The sequence below is a fragment of the Heterodontus francisci genome, chromosome 36 (assembly GCF_036365525.1).
Source record: "Heterodontus francisci isolate sHetFra1 chromosome 36, sHetFra1.hap1, whole genome shotgun sequence".
Classification (NCBI taxonomy): domain Eukaryota; kingdom Metazoa; phylum Chordata; class Chondrichthyes; order Heterodontiformes; family Heterodontidae; genus Heterodontus; species Heterodontus francisci.
In genome coordinates this window covers 22,718,883-22,731,558 of record NC_090406.1, presented here as the reverse complement: position 1 = coordinate 22,731,558, position 12,676 = coordinate 22,718,883, and positions in this window count along the sequence as shown.

Here is a 12,676-nt window from a genome sequence, read left to right as displayed (position 1 = left end):
GAGGCTGTCTTCTTCCAAGTTCAGTTGCAATCTGACCCAAACTATGTTGTGAGCAGTTCAAACAAAACCTGGGCTAGCAGGTTAGTCATGTGACCAGCTGTTTTAACAAACTCCTGCATTTGTGGATTCTCCATCTTAGCAGACACACTGAAATGCTGGCTTTCTTACACATTCAATGTCTGGTGATCAAAATCCATTTTGGTTAATTGGATCAGGGAGCCATTCTGTTGTCTCCAGCACTGTCTCTTAGTATGTAAATGTTTTCCAGCCACTGTTGATCTCTTTAAACAAGTCATTTCTTCACTCCAGCAACAATTTAAAATTAATGTTCATATGATGAAATTAATATACCTCATTCTTGGCAGGTGGGGTCTTCATGACAACTGTCATGAAATCTCTTTAACTATGAGTGTAGGATATACAATTAGGGTGCAATGCATTTGCAACGATTTTGGAAAAAAAATAAACATTTGTTTGACTCCAGTTAAGTCAAAGTATATAGTTAAAACATTGCAGTGATTTACTACTGAGTATCCTGCATTAATGAAAAACTGTGATAAAAGACGTGAACAGAAGAAATAGGTGACTTTTTCAAAATGTTTGTGTTCAGACATTTTTGCAATTTGGACTCAAGGCAGAGACAAACAACTCTTCAGAATATCTGGTATCTTGGTACTAGAACCAGAATTATCTGTAAATAATAATATCCTTTATATATCATGAAACACACAATATAAAGCATTCTGTTTATTTCTATTTGTATACAGTTACATTTCACATTCCATGACAAGCAAGTACAATACTGTCTTCCATTAGCTTACCCATCTTTGCATACATTAACAATATTTGTTCTGGCCTGGATCCAGACATAGGAACATAGACTCAGACATAGCTCAGACTCCACAGGCAAGAGGGGAATGGGTGACCACCAGGCAGAGCAAGAGGGCTAGGCAGGCATTGCAGGAATCTCCTGTGGCTATTCCCCTGCAAAATAGATAGGCTGCTTTGGATACTGTTGGGGGGAATGGCCTCTCAGGGGAAAGCAGCAACAGCCCAATTCATCGCACCATGGTTGGCTCTGCTGCACAAGGGAGGAGTAAAAAGTGTGGGAATGCAATAGTTATAGGGGATTCAATTGTAAGAGGAATAGATAGGCATTTCTGTGGCCGTAAAAGAGACTCCAGAATGGTATGTTGCCTCCCTCGTGCTAGGGTCAAGGATGTCTCAGAGCAGTTACAGGACAGTCTAGAGTGGTTGGGGAAGGTTTAAGCTAAAATGGCAGGGGGTTGGGAACCTTTGCAAGGAGTCAGAGGAGGGGGGATCAAAGACAAGAACAAAAGACAGTAAACAGAATAAGAAAAGTGATAGGCAGAGAAATCAAGGGCCAGAATCAAACAGGGCCACAGTGAAAAATAGTGGGAAGGGGCCAAGTAATGTTAAAAAGACAAGCCTTAAGGCTTTGAGCCTTAATGCACAGAGCATTCGCAATAAAGTGGATGAATTAATCGCGCAAATAGATGTAAACTGATATGATATAGTCGGGATTACAGAGACATGGCTGCAAGGTAACCAGGGATGGAAATTGAATATTCAGGGGTATTCAGTATTTGGAAGGACAGAGAAAAGGCAAAAGGTGGTGGAGTTGCTTTGCTGGTTAAAGAGGAAATTAACGCAATAGTGAGGAAAAATATTAGCTCTGACGATGTGGAATCTGTGGATAGAGCTGACAAACACTAAGGGGCAAAAAATGTTAGTGGGGGTTGTATATAGACCCCCAAACTGTAGTAGTGATGTTGGGAATGGCATTAAAGAGGAAATTAGAGACACATGCGATAAATTATGGGTGACTTTAATCTGCATATCGATTCGGCAAATCAAGTTAGTCACAATACCATAGAGGAGGAATTCTTGGAGTGCATACAGAATGCTTTTCTGGACCAATATGTTGAAGAACCAACTAGAGAACAGGCCATCCTAGACTGGGCACTGTGTAATGAGAGAGGAAAATTTGACAATCTAGTTGTCAGAGACCCCTTGGGGCTGAGTGACCATAAGATGATGGAATTCTTCATCAAGACGGAGAGTGGCATATTTGATTCTGAGACTAGAGTCCTGAATCTTAGTAAAGGAAACTACGAAGGTTTGAGGTGCGAGTTGGCTATGATGGATTGGGAAATGTTACTTAAAGGGACAACGGTGGAAAGGCAATGGCAAATATTCAAAGAGCACATGGATGAACTGCAACAATTGTTTATTCCTGTCTGGCGCAAAAGTAAAACGGGAAAGGTAGCCAAGCCATGGCTTACAAGGGAAATTAGAGATAGCATTAGATCCAAGGACGAGGCATATAAATTCACCAGAAAAAAACAACAGACCTGAGGATTGGGAGCAATTTAGAATTCAGCAAAGAAGGACCGAGGGATTGATTAAGAAGGGGAAAATAGAATACGAGAACAAGCTTGCGAGGAACATAAAAATTGACTGTAAAATTTTCTATAGGTATGTGAAGAGAAAAAGATTAGTGAAGACAAATGTAGGTCCCTTACAGTCAGAAACATTTATGATGGGGAACAAAGAAATGGCTGACCAACTAAATGCATACTTTGGTTCTGTCTTCACAAAGGAGGACACAAATATCATACCAGAAATGTTGGGGAACACAGGGTTTAGTGAGAGAGAAGAACTGAAGGAAACTGAACTGAAGTAGTAGAGAAATGGTGTTGGGGAAATTGATGGGATTGAAGGCGAATAAATCCCCAGGGCCTGATGGTCTGCAACCCAGAATACTTAAGGAAGTGGCCCTAGAAATAGTGGATACATTGGTGGTCATCTTCCAAGATACTATAGAATCTGGAACAGTTCCTACAGATTGGAGGGTAGCTAATGTAACCCCACTATTTGAAAAGGGAGATAGAGAGAAAGCAGGGAATTATTGATCAGTCAGCCTAACGTCGGTAGTGGAGAAAATTCTAGAGTCCATTATCAAAGATCTTATAGCAGACCACTTGGAGAATAGTGGTAGAATCGGACAGAGTCATCATGGATTTACGAAAGGAAATCATGCTTGAGATTGCAGCGGTTCTTTAGCATGCGGTGGCGAGCTTATAAAATCCAGCCCATTGTATTCTGAGTTTTGCAAGTTGAGACACCTTACCCTTCCAGAGGTAACTTGAGGTAGACTGGACACTTCTTAGGTATGAAAGTGGCGGCCTTAGGCCCGTTCATGAGTCTGTGCGATACACAACAAGCAATGGTCTGATCGGAGTAGTCATTATCCCACAGGTTAGCTTTGATGCACCCTATTTCGGGATCAAGCAGATTTACTTCCTTAAAGCACATTAGTGAACCAGGGTTTTTACAACAATCAACAATGGTTATCATTAGATTAGTTCCAGATTTATTAACTGAATTCAAATTTCACCATCTGCCGTGGTGGGATTTGAACCCATGTCCCCAGAGCATTGCCTGGTCTCTGGATTACTAGTCACCATTACTAGACCACTATGCCACCACACAGTCATAAAAGTTATGTGTTGATTTTGATATTCCTTGCAAGTTTCTTTTCATACTCCCTTTTTTGTAGCTGTTGCTATCTGTTTTGTCACCCTTTCCCATTCTCTCCCATTCATCAGAACCTGTGCTACATTTTGTATTCTTGTGCTTTTTCTTTTAGTTTTATGTTGTCCCTGACTTCTTTGGTTGCCATGAGTGTTTTTTTTTGGTAAGTACAGCTCTTGCCCCTTAGGGGTATGAATTGTTCTGTATCATGATAAATTCTTTTGTAAACACGCACACCGATCTGTTGTTTTACCCATTCACAGATTTGCCCTGTCTCATCCTGTTGAAGTTGGCCTTACCTAAACCTAGAATCTTATTAGCTTTTTCATGTTTCTCCCTTTCAAACACAACAGCCGGAATTTAATGTTGGGTGGAAGGCCCAGACCACTGGCCAAAAAGTTGGTGGCGAGCCCGCCTCTGCTGGGCCCGAGGAGCCAAGCTGGGAGTTTTTGCTCCCCAGGCCTTTAATTGGTCTTGAGTGGGACTTCCACCTCCTTGAGGCAGGAAGTCCCACCTAATGGAGCTGCTGGCCAATCAGATGGCCTGCAGCTCTTATCCCAGCGGCAGTGCCACCGTTGAGACTACACCAAGCCATTGCAAGCAAGGTGAAGGATCGCCCCGGAACTCAGGTAAGTTTCTGGGGCTTCGTCGGCCCAGCGATGCAAGAGGGGTCGGTTGAGTGGGGAATGGGGGAGAGTGTTGTGCGGTGAGGCACAAAGTGCCCGATCAGGAGGGCTCCCCCCCCACCAGCCTGCAAGAAAGCCGCCAGGTTTTACCTGGTGGTGTTCTTGGGGCCTTTGCCATCAGCCCACTGAGGGTAAAATACCCGTGGCGACAGGAGGAGGCACTTAAGTGGCACCCACCTGGGGTGGGTGGGCCATTTCTAGTCGCCGCTGCCCTGCATAAAATTGCAGTGGGGGCAGGAGGGGGTCGGGAACGGCCACCGCCACCTCCACCACCCACTCAATTGTACACCCCCCCACCTACGACCTCCCTCAGCCCCGATCTCATTTCTCTCTCTCAAAATATTTGTATCTATGCAATCCATTTCAATGGCTTTCTCTGGTAACTAATTCCACAAAACCTATTAACCATTGTGTATAAAAGAATACAAGATCACAACATTGAGTAAAAACCTGAACTATAATATGAACATTTAATGTGCCTGACATTTATTTATTTTCATGGCTCTTTATCTGCACATTTTTCTGGATTAAATTTGGCATAAGTATTTTTGTCTATATTAGGTATGCAAATTCAGTAAAGTGTGCATTTTTTCATTTGTTGGCTGAAATTCTGATTATACTGAAAGCCTGTGGTTATGTTGTTGAATGTAAATGCCTGGTAATAATGGCAGTAGTTAGTGAAATGCCCTAACCACTGATATCCACAGTGTGTGAACATTTTACAAACACCTGCATACATGAGACAATCCTATTCACTAAATTTTCTTCATTTAACAACATCTTCATTGCACCGCCCAAAAATTGTGTTTGAGCAGCAGAAACATCTCACAGTCATGGTTACCTGCAGAGGCGATAGTACTGTCAAGAAACCAATTCCTAATTGTTGGCAAAGTATTCACCAAGAATGGCTTTTAAACTAGAATTAACTTTGTACCTCCTTATAACTCTGTTTGACTTTGAGCCCATTTTATTCTGTTCCTCCATCTATTCTGGTCCATTTTTTATTCATCTTCCATCTTATTCTGCTTTTGATGTTTTATTTATGCAGGGCATCAGGGAGAGCAGAATAGCTGATTAACTTTCTCTATATTCTGGATATAAAGGAAATGAAGAAAATTAATAGGAAAAACAGAATAAAATAACAGCCCTTGATAGATAAATCTACAAATCCTATGGTAGATAATAATTATGTGAAATGCAATGGAGACTTGCTTACAGAATGTAATGGGCTGAATTTTACCAGCCCCTTGATGTTGGGGTGGTAGGGCCCGTAAAATACTTGCGGGAGCAGCCCACCACGACCCTCGATGCCAAGAAGGCCCCATCTCACTTTACTACCAGCGGCGAGGCCTCGGTGGGACTTTAATTTAAATATTAAAATTAATTTTAAAAACATGCAAATCAACTTACCTTATCCCGGCGGCTGTCCCAGGCCGATTTTCTGGCCGCCGGCCGCAACTCGCATGGCTTCAGAACTCCGTTCGGAGTTCCAAGGCGCGATACTGGTGGGGAGGGGGGAAGGAGTGAAATTATCAGGGCAGGGGGTTGGGGGGCAGTGGGGAAAACCTTTTTTATTGGCTGTAGGGACGGTGGGAAGGGGTTGAAGGGCAAATGTGACGAGGTTGGGGTGGAATGTTCGGAGTGGGAATAAAGTTAATGATTGTCATAAAGGCCAATAAAAAAACACATGGCGGGGGGGAGGGGGGGGGGGTTGCGGTTGGGAAAGGGCCTCTAGCTTTTAATTATTTTTTAACAAATTCCAGAGTAATGTTACTTTAAAAAGTTTTGCTAAGGGCTTGAAGCCTTTTAAAAATGGCGCCAGCTCCTGCACGGTGGCCCCGGATTCCATTGCGGGGGACAGAGTGGCCGCGCCATCTACGTCATCGGGGACAGTCGCTCTGTCATTCCAGGATGTGAGACTTAAGTGTACCATAAAAGGCAAATACACAACAGAAATAAAACCATAATTGAAGAATATTTACATACTATGGGCTTCTAATCATCTGACTGTGAAAAGCCACAGACTAATATGCATTTGGAATCTGTATTCATTTCTCTGCTAACTGTTATGTGAAAAGACATGTAACTGCAATTAAACAATATTTGTAAAAAAAACAGGAAAATATGTTCATATTCTAGCTGCATTGCCAACCAGAAATATTGCACAAATTACTATGAATAACTGATTCAGAAGCAAAGTGCTTGTGAACATCCATCGATGTGTAATAGTTGAAAAACCATGGCACAGATTTCCTTACTAGTTCTGCATTGGTTATCAAACATGTGCAAGACAAACCTTGCAGCCAGAAGTTAGAGCAGTTACATGGTGGAGTCACCTTTGCATTTAAAGGACCATACCAAAAGTCGAGGATGGCAGAGGGGTGCTCCAGGGTGGCCCCATAGTTCAGCAAAGCCTCCCTGGTCACTCTCCTCCAGGCTGTGTGGGCAAAGCGGGAGATCATTTTCACCAGCGATGGTAAGAAGAGGCCCTCCTGTCTGAACAAGGCAGCCTGGCTGGAGATGGCAGAGAAGGTGAGTAGCCATGGGGCTATCTGGCGTCAAAGGGACCAATGCCGGAAGGGGATGAACGATCACTCTCCCAGCCAGACGGGGCCCTCCATGCCTTGTGTGCACAGGGTACGACCACCAAAGTCATCCACAACCAAAGGGCAATCAGATGAGCAGCCTTCCTACAGTCAGGCTGCTAGCTCAGAAGTGGCATCACATAGGAGCATCCGCAAGCATTTCCAAAAAGCATCATGACACAAATGGGTCTGCATGGGTGACACAACAATGTAGAAAGACCTAAAACAAATCTTCTTCACTAACATTGCATTGCTTTTACTGTGTGAATGAAGTGTGCCAGCATGTACCGATTGTGGCTCCTCCCATTACATCATTGGCCTTTCAGAACTGCTCTTTTTTTTTTTCTCTTTTGGGCCTCCTTATCTCGAGAGACAATGGATACGCGCCTGGAGGTGGTCAGTGGTTTGTGAAGCAGCGCCTGGAGTGGCTATAAAGGCCAATTCTGGAGTGACAGGCTCTTCCACAGGTGCTGCAGAGAAATTTGTTTGTTGGGGCTGTTGCACAGTTGGCTCTCCCCTTGCGCCTCTGTCTTTTTTCCTGCCAACTACTAAGTCTCTTCGACTCGCCACAATTTAGCCCTGTCTTTATGGCTGCCCGCCAGCTCTGGCGAATGCTGGCAACTGACTCCCACGACTTGTGATCAATGTCACACGATTTCATGTCGCGTTTGCAGACGCCTTTATAACGGAGACATGGACGGCCGGTGGGTCTGATACCAGTGGCGAGCTCGCTGTACAATGTGTCTTTGGGGATCCTGCCATCTTCCATGCGGCTCACATGGCCAAGCCATCTTAAGCGCCGCTGACTCAGTAGTGTGTATAAGCTGGGGATGTTGGCCGCTTCAAGGACTTCTGTGTTGGAGATATAGTCCTGCCACCTGATGCCAAGTATTCTCCGAAGGCAGCGAAGATGGAATGAATTGAGACGTCGCTCTTGGCTGGCATACGTTGTCCAGGCCTCGCTGCCGTAGAGCAAGGTACTGAGGACACAGGCCTGATACACTCGGATTTTTGTGTTCCGTGTCAGTGCGCCATTTTCCCACACTCTCTTGGCCAGTCTGGACATAGCAGTGGAAGCCTTACCCATGCGCTTGTTGATTTCTGCATCTAGAGACAGGTTACTGGTGATAGTTGAGCCTAGGTAGGTGAACTCTTGAACCACTTCCAGAGCGTGGTCGCCAATATTGATGGATGGAGCATTTCTGACATCCTGCCCCATGATGTTCGTTTTCTTGAGGCTGATGGTTAGGCCAAATTCATTGCAGGCAGACGCAAACCTGTCGATGAGACTCTGCAGGCATTCTTCAGTGTGAGATGTTAAAGCAGCATCGTCAGCAAAGAGGAGTTCTCTGATGAGGACTTTCCGTACTTTGGACTTCGCTCTTAGACGGGCAAGGTTGAACAACCTGCCCCCTGATCTTGTGTGGAGGAAAATTCCTTCTTCAGAGGATTTGAACGCATGTGAAAGCAGCAGGGAGAAGAAAATCCCAAAAAGTGCGGGTGCGAGAACACAGCCCTGTTTCACACCACTCAGGATAGGAAAGGGCTCTGATGAGGAGCCACCATGTTGAATTGTGCCTTTCATATTGTCATGGAATGAGGTGATGATACTTAGTAGCTTTGGTGGACATCCGATCTTTTCTAGTAGTCTGAAGAGACCACGTCTGCTGACGAGGTCAAAGGCTTTGGTGAGATCAATGAAAGCAATGTAGAGGGGCATCTGTTGTTCACGGCATTTCTCCTGTATCTGACGAAGGGAGAACAGCATGTCAATAGTCGATCTCTCTGCACGAAAGCCACACTGTGCCTCAGGGTAGACGCGCTCGGCCAGCTTCTGGAGCCTGTTCAGAGTGACTCGAGCAAAGACTTTCCCCACTATGCTGAGCAGGGAGATTCCACGGTAGTTGTTGCAGTCACCGCGGTCACCTTTGTTTTTATAGAGGGTGATGATGTTGGCATCGCGCATGTCCTGGGGTACTGCTCCCTCGTCCCAGCACAGGCATAGCATACATCATGTATGGAATAACATCATTGCCATGCCAGTATCACTCATGTGCATCACCACGGAAAATGGCTCAGTATTCTGCTGCCAGTAATGGTGGATGCAAAGATGTTGCAGATACGGACTGCTGCACAACAGGTGAACGAGGGTGCTGTGTGGCGTGCAGAGGCCACGGTGGTTCCTATGGCATGGAGAACCTTTGATCAATGAGACACTGCAGTGCATCTCTAGCTTGCTGCTCACCCTGCATGCGGTGCCTGGATGCTCTCTGACCTCCCGTGTGCCTTTCCTGCTGTAAGTCCTCAGCATCCTCATTGTCCGTGGACAAGTCCTGCTCATCCTGCAAGGCCTCTGCTCTATTGAGTGTATAGTTTTGCAGAGCACAGCAGACAGCAATGATGCAAGCTACCCTTTCCAGCTCGTACTGCAGGGCACCACTCAATCTATCCAAGCAGTGAAATAGCGTTTTCAGCATGCTGATTGCCTGCTCAGTGGTGGTTCTTGTAGCTCTGTGGCTGACATTGTATCTCTCCTGTGCAGCAGTGGTGGGGTGTCTCACTGGTGTCAGGAGCCATATATGGAAGGGATAGCCCATGTCTCCAAGAAGCCACCCCTCAATCTGAGCCCTGTCAGTGAACAGCAATGGCAGCTGGGATGGTGCAGGATGAAGGCACCATGGCAGCTGCCTGGAAAGCGGGCACAGAATCATTTCCGGTGATCACATACGAGCTGCACATTGATTAAGTGGAAGCCCTTACAGTTTACCAATTCAGCTGGTTTCCCGGCAGGAGCCTTGATGGCCACATGGGTACAATCTATGACCCCCTGCACCTGTGGGAATCCCGCAATGGAGCCGAAACTGGTGGCCCTCTGGGCTTGGCTTTCAGGGTCCATTGTGAAGTGGATATAGTCACCAGCCCTCCGGAACAGGGTATTGGTGACCTCCCTGATGCAGCGGTGCACTGCTGACTGTGTGATCCCACAATGGTCTTCGGTGGGCCCCTGAAATGCTGCAGAGGCATAAAAATTGAGAGCCGCTGTCACTTTGAGGGCCACAGGCAAAGGATGTCCCCCGAAGCCCCTGGGTAGCTGGTCCTCATTCAGCAGGGCACAGAGATGTGTCACTGCCTCTCTCGACATCCGCAATCGCCTCTGACACTGGTGCACTGACATCTGCAGGTATGTCATGCGGGACCTGTAGATACACGACGATCTGTAGTGGCAAGCTCTTCTTGGGTGCTGCTGTTCATGACCAGGGACCTCTATGTGGGGGCTGCAACTGCCTGTTAGTTTTGCCTGCAGTGCATATGGATCCTCTCAAGAAGTGCATCAATGAATATAGGGTGAACCATCCCCATCTTCAAGATGTAATTCAACTCGGTTCCTTCAGTTCTTTGATGGTTCCTGACGGGGCAGAGATTGATGTTGAGTGGTGTATCAGGTGCTTTCATGCAGCAGCTGTGTGGCATGGCATGGCATTGCCCGTCTTAACTCCCACTAAGAGTGGCACCGCATGGCCAGATAAAGATTGTACAAGCTGCATCGTTTGGCCCACATGACTTATAAGCTTCACAGCGTACTGTCTCTGGCACTCTCCCCACATACAGGGTGACTCGAGTGTCATTGCTCCTTCAATGACAGAGGCAGTCAATGGCACAGAGCTGCCAATCATTATGGAGGGTGGAATCACAGTGGCTCCCTTTGGTAATGCAGAGTGGAACCCCTGAATATCCAGCCCCCCCACGCTCCCCCCTCCACTCTTCTCCTTTCCAGTATGCAGAGTCAGACCCCTGAATATCTCCCCCTCCTTTCTCCCTCCCGGTATGTAAAGTGAGACCCCCCGAATATCCCCCACCTTCTCCCTTCCAGTATGTAGAGTGAGACCCCTGAATATCTGAACTTACTTTCGGTCGAGAAAACTTCTACCTCTGATGACCCGTCAGCTTTTCTGCTCAGGAACAGGGTGGCACGTGACAGCCGTCCATTCAATGTAAAATGCGGATGTGTGCATGGAGAGGTGGCGGGCTGCATAATCAGGAGAAGTAAGTACCATTTTGAATATGATAATTGGGGTGCTGCCGCCGAGTGGCAGGGGGGCCGCACTGAGGTCCCCCCGCTGCTGGTAATATTTGGCGGGCCCTTCTCGATGTCAGGGGTCTAGGCGGGACTCTCCCTACAGAATTTTACCGGCCCCTGCACCCTGACCCACAGCGTCGAGGGGCCAGTAAAATTCAGCCCTATGTGTGAGTGTGTGTGAGAGGGGCTAAGGTAAAAAGGGAACTTTTATATTTCAATCTGTGTGTTTATGCTTTGCTTCATTACTGGTTAAGACTTGTTTTTATAACAAACTGATAATTTTGTTGTTCATTAAATAGAACTGGTTGGTGTGCTTTATTCTGGGGAAAAAATAGAGTCTATGATTGACTGTATCTGTAAGTGGGAGAAAATTTAAAAATATGTTGCGACCTCTAGAGAAGTGGAACTGGAATAAACAGTGCACTTCTCCTGCCTCAGTCGTAACAATTTGGGTAATAGCTACAACTAGATCCCACAACTGGACCCCATGGTTTCATACAACCACCTTTACACAACAAAAACAACACCTTGTGATGGAAACGACACCTGCCAAAATGAAACATATTAATTTTGTCATATGGAACATTATTTTTGAACTGTTACTGGACATTGAACATAAATTGTTTTAACAAGACCACAGAACAGTGGCTGAAAACATGGCTGCACATCTGCATTCTAAAAGACAGTGGCATGAAGAGACAATGGGAGTACCCCCAGATTCAATTAGCCAGATGGGTTTTGTCAATAATGATGATCAAAAGACATGGAGAGTCATTGAATGTGTAAGAGCCAGCATTACACCACCACCACCCCACCACCACCCCCGACTGAGAGTCTCTGGTAAGCTTGGAGGAATCCACAAACCTCGCAGGTGAGGCTGTTCCAAACAAGGAGCTCGTCACATAACTAACCTGCTGGCCAACCTGGGGCTTTTTGAATTGGGCCTGACACAGAAAGGAAGAGACTGTAATTGAACTTCAAGGAGGAAGGTCTCCCTCTCTCTGTCTCGTTCTCTCTCACGCAAAGTTCCGGGGACCCACAGAAGTAACTTAATCCTCAAGCCAGAAGACCAATGAAACAAGTTTGAAAGTGTGCATTGGGCCCCAACGAGAACTGCAAGACTTAACTCCAATCAAAGACTTTACATCCAATTCAAAACCAGTCACTGAACTCCATCTATTACTTCAAAACTTTTCCCTTTAATTCTTTCTCCTCCTCTGTCTCTATTTGCGTGTGTTTTTATTGCGTATGAATGGTAGCATGGTCGCATCGAGTATTTTTTGTAGTTTTAACTGAGTTAGAGTTTTAGGGTTAATAAACTTACACCTTTCTTGTTTAAATCTCAGAAAACCCGTCTGGTTGATTTCTTTACCATTACCATTAGAGAGCTGTGAGGAGAAGCTAAAAATACTGTGTTGTAAAAGTTAAACCCTGTTACAGCCAAACCAGGAAAAGGCTGAGAGGAGAGCCCTAGATCCCTTCCTCACCTGGTCATAACAACCTTTATAATTATACTGCTGAATTGGAATAGTATTTATTTTGATATATCTTTGCAAAATATCTCCTACCCAATGCACCAATCTCAATTTCATCAAGCTACATAATAAGCAAGGGATTCTAAGAGTTCAGAAGTTGAGCTTTAGATGTTACAAAACATAGTAGAATAAAACGTCATGGCCACATTTCTTTAGAAAATATACATTTGCACTACAGTATTGTGAAGAATGGGCTGGTTCTTGAAATTTAATATTCAGGTTGATTGTTCATTT